Below are 5,051 nucleotides of genomic sequence, written 5' to 3'. Positions count from 1 at the left end.
TGAATTTTCTTCATCGTGACTCCACCTTCTTCTATGATTTCTCGTACAAAATGATACCGAACATCAATGTGCTTCGTCCTTGCATGATAAACTTGGTTCTTCGCTAATTGAATAGCACTTTGACTATCACAAAAAATTGTGATACCTTTTTGTTCAACACCAAGCTCCTTTAGCAATCCTTGAAGCCAAATTGCCTCCTTCACAGCCTCTGTAATAGCCATATACTCTGCCTCTGTTGTAGACAAAGCAACTGTTGACTGCAAAGTAGACTTCCAACTAACTGGTGCCTTTGCAAAAGTAAACACATAACCAGTAGTTGATCTTCGTTTGTCCAGATCACCCGCAAAATCTGAGTCACAATATCCAATTACAGACTGATTATCTTCCTGCTCAAAAACTAACCCGACATCTACAGTATTATGAATATACCGTAGAATCCACTTCACAGCTTGCCAATGCTCCTTCCCTGGATTGTGCATATATCTGCTAATAACTCCAACAGCTTGTGAAATGTCAGGCCTTGTGCAAACCATTGCATACATCAAGCTACCAACAACATTTGCGTATGGTACCTTTGACATATACTCTCGTTCAGCTTCATCCATTGGCGACATAATAGTACTTAGCTTAAAATGGGAAGCAAGTGGAGTACTAACTGGCTTAGTCTTGTCATCTATGCCAAAACGTTGAAGTACTCTCTTCAAATATTCCTTTTGAGATAAACAGAGTTTCTTTGAACGTCTATCTCTAATTATCTCCATGCCAAGAATTTTCTTTGCCTCACCCAAATCCTTCATCTCGAACTCCTTCTTCAGTTGAATCTTCAACTTATCAATTTCTTCCGAATTCTTGGAAGCTATCAACATATCATCAACATATAGGAGAAGATATACAAAGGAACCATCTTTAAGCTTGTGCAAATACACACAATGATCGTATTTGCTTCTCTTGTACCCTTGCCGCAACATAAACTCGTCAAATCGCTTGTACCATTGTCTAGAAGATTGTTTCAATCCGTACAACGATTTTTCAAGTTTGCACACCATATTTTCTTTTCCAGCAACTTTGAATCCTTCTGGCTGAGTCATGTAGATTTCCTCCTCCAAGTTTCCATGTAAAAACGCAGTTTTTACATCCATCTGAACTAGTTCCAAATCCAATTGTGCTACCAAAGCCAACATAATTCTAATGGAGGAATGTTTTACAACTGGAGAAAACACTTCATTGTAATCAATTCCCTCCTTTTGAGCATATCCTTTGGCCACCAATCTTGCTTTGTAGCGAACATCTAATTGGTTAGGAAATCCTTCTTTCTTTGCAAATACCCATTTGCACCCAATTGCTTTCTTTCCCTTCGGGAGATTGGCCAATCTCCATGTATGATTCTGATGAAGGGACTGTATTTCATCATTCATGGCAATCCTCCACTTATCTTCTTCTGAACTTTGGACAGCGTCTTTATAAGTAGTAGGAACATCATCAGCTACAATTGAGGTTGCACAAGCAACCGTCTCTATGAGACGAACATGTTTCGTTATTGTTCTTTTTGGCCTGCTGGTTGCTATTGATTCAAGTTGTTGTTGAGGTTCCTGAGTTGGAATCTCCTCTACTGGCTCTCCTTCCAGAGGGTAATCTTCATTTGTTTCCTCCTCTGCTTCTTGTGTAGGAAAAATAAATTTTCCCTCAAACTCCACCTGCTTAGAAGCACCTTTATTTTGTTTGGTATCTTCTGTTACCTTATTTACCATAGCAGATTCATCAAAGGTAACATCCCTGCTGAATATTACTTTCTTTGTCATAGGACACCATAAGCGATATCCTTTGACTCCAGAAGTAATTCCCATAAAAATAGCCTTCTTTGCCCTTGGATCCAATTTTGACTCTGTCACATGATAATATGCAGTTGAGCCAAACACGTGCAAAGAGTCATAATCTACAGCAGGCTTTCCATACCATTTTTCAAATGGTGTCTTGCCATCAATAGCAGCAGATGGTAGACGATTAATGAGGTGGCATGCATATGTAATTGCCTCAGCCCAAAATTCTTTGCCCAAGCCAGCATTGGACAACATACACCGTACCTTCTCCAGCAAGGTCCGGTTCATACGTTCTGCCACTCCATTCTGTTGTGGTGTATGTCTAACAGTGAAGTGTCGGACGATGCCATCATTTTCACAGACCTTATTGAAATGATCATTTTTGTATTCACCTCCATTGTCTGTGCGAATACACTTGATCCTCTTGCCTGTTTGATTCTCCACCATCGTCTTCCATTTGAGAAAAATTCCCAACACTTCATCTTTGCTCTTCATTGTATACACCCATACTCTTCGGGAAAAATCATCAACAAAGGTTACAAAATAGTGCTTCCCACCCAATGAAGGTGTTTTGGAAGGACCCCAAACATCAGAGTGTACATAATCCAAAATGCCTTTAGTATTATGGATCGCTGTACCAAATTTAACCCTTGTCTGTTTCCCTTTGACACAATGCTCACAAAACTCCAAGTTGCAAGCCTTTACTCCTTTTAACAATCCTTGATCTGATAGAGTTTTCAAGGATTTTCCTCCAGCATGTCCCAAGCGCATGTGTCATAGCTTGGTTGCTTCTGCCTCTTTGTCGTCACTGGATGTCACTATCGCTGTCCCAATAACTGTACTGCCACGATAGCGGTACATATTATTATTCTTTCGATTAGCCTTCATTACCACTAGTGCACCGGAGCATACTCTCATCACTCCATTTTCTGCAATGATTTTGAACCCTTTTGATTCTAGGGCTCCTACAGAGATGAGATTCTTCTTCAAATCCGGTACAAATCGAACATCTATTAATGTTCTGATCATTCCATCATGGTTCCTTAATCGTATTGAACCAATGCCATATGAGGTAAGAGGGCTGTTATCCGCTGTATGAATGATTCCATATTCTCCTTTTTGAAAATCCACGAACCAGTCCCTGTTGGGACACATATGATAGCTACAAGCCGAGTCCATCAACCATATGTCTGATGATGTTGATGACTCTGTTGTAACTAATGAGAAGTCTGAATCATCACAATCAGCTACATTTGAATCCATAATGGCCTTTCCATTGTTATGTTTGGCCTTATTCTTCAACTTCGGACAGTCTTTCTTCCAGTGCCCCTTTTCTCGACAAAAGGCACATTCATCTTTGCTGGGTTTAGATCTTGACTTGGATCTTCCCTTCTTTGTCCTCGTTTGATTTTGAGGACGACCCCTCACAAATAGTGCTTCTCCTTCTCCGCCCTTCTGTTTTTCTCGCTTTCTTTGTTCATAGCTGTACAAAGCCGAACAAACTTCTCTAAGAGAAACTTCGTCATTTCCATGGAGTAGAGTAGTTTCAAGGTGCTCGTACTCATCAGGAAGTGACGCCAACAACATCAAGGCCAAGTCACCATCATCATAAGTTGTATCCATATTTTGCAAATCTGTGACCAACTTATTGAAACTGGTGATATGTTCATTCATCGTGGTACCAGGAACATAGGTGAAGTGAAACAGTCTCTTCTTCATGTACAATTTATTTTGACTGTTTTTCTTCAAAAATTTATCCTCCAGTGCTTTCCATAATTTACTTGCAGAAGTTTCCTTTGTGTATGGATATTTCTGCTCTCTAGCAAGGTAGGATCGAATGGTACCGCAAGCAACACGGTTGATAATTCTCCAATCTTCTTCTCCAATAACATCTGGTTTCTTTTCTTCAATGGCCAGATCTAGCCCTTGTTGAAAAAGGACATCTAGAACCTCGCCTTGCCACATCCCAAAATGTCCGGACCCGTCAAATATTTCTACCGCAAATTTCGCATTTGACACAATTCTTGTCATAAGCGAAGATGCCAATGATGACGTATTGTTGACACTTGATGTAGATTCTTCTTGTTTATTGTCTCCCATATTTGACACAAATATTATTTAATAGCTGACGACACAAATCAAGATTATTTCCTTTCTGATGTAGAAGATCAGACTAAGCTGCAACCACAGAGCATACTCAGACAGAACCTTGACTCAGTTACCAAGATAAATCTTTTCTGATGTGGAAGATCAGACTATGCTGCAACCACAGAGCATACTTAGACAGTACCTTGGCTCTGATACCAATTGTTGCGGAAGCCAAATGTATATAGTGTGAATAAGTCACAACTACTATACCAAAAATTATGACAGCCACAAAATAATAAATAAGACAATAAAGCAACAATAAAGGGAACACCAGAATTTACGAGGTTCGGCTAATTTTGCCTACTCCTCGGACACAACCAATATTTTATTTTACTCCAAAAATACAAGTGAAATAATACTAAAGAGAGAAGATACAAATGCCTTAAATAGATGAGAAGGCAAATGAGAGGTGTTTCTAAATCCTAAACATTAAGCCTTCTTTTATAGGGAAAATTTCCCAACCAAATGGCTAACCCACCGATGTGGGACTTTGCCAAATTCAACAGTGTGTGTATTTCATTCTCCCAAAGAAGAGTGAGAAGCAAGAAAAAAATGATTTTCAGATTAATTTTTATTCCTTTTTACCATTTTTTCTTACTTTTTTTTTCCTTTTCCTTTTCCTTTTACTTTTTTTTCGTTTTTTCTCTAATTCCGGCAGATATTCATTCACCGACGACTTTATCTAACCGTTTTTCTTCCATTTTTTATTTTCACACACAAATTAAACTCTCAAAAAGTTCTATTCATAAGCAAAGCAAAATATACTCAGATTTGGGGGAAAAATTCATCATCAAAAAACCTTCCCACGCCGGAAAAAAATGATGTATTTAAATTTTAACTGGAAAAAGTTTTCTTAGTTTATATTCATTTTTATTTCTTTTTCTCTTCCTCCCACCCATAAATTACACTTTCAAGATTTTTTTTTATATATAAAACAAAACACACTTAGATCGAGATAAAAATCTATCGCCGGAAAAAATGGTGTTTGTGAAATTTCGACGACCACCATTTTGTACCATCGGTGACCAAAACAAAAAGAAAGACAATGAAATAACCAAAAAAATGAGAATAATAAGAAATAAGAAA

This window comes from Nicotiana sylvestris, chromosome 2, assembly GCF_000393655.2.
Source record: "Nicotiana sylvestris chromosome 2, ASM39365v2, whole genome shotgun sequence".
In the NCBI taxonomy this organism is placed as follows: Eukaryota; Viridiplantae; Streptophyta; class Magnoliopsida; order Solanales; family Solanaceae; genus Nicotiana; species Nicotiana sylvestris.
The sequence above is the reverse complement of the archived record's forward strand: the minus strand, read 5'-3'. Positions refer to the sequence as shown.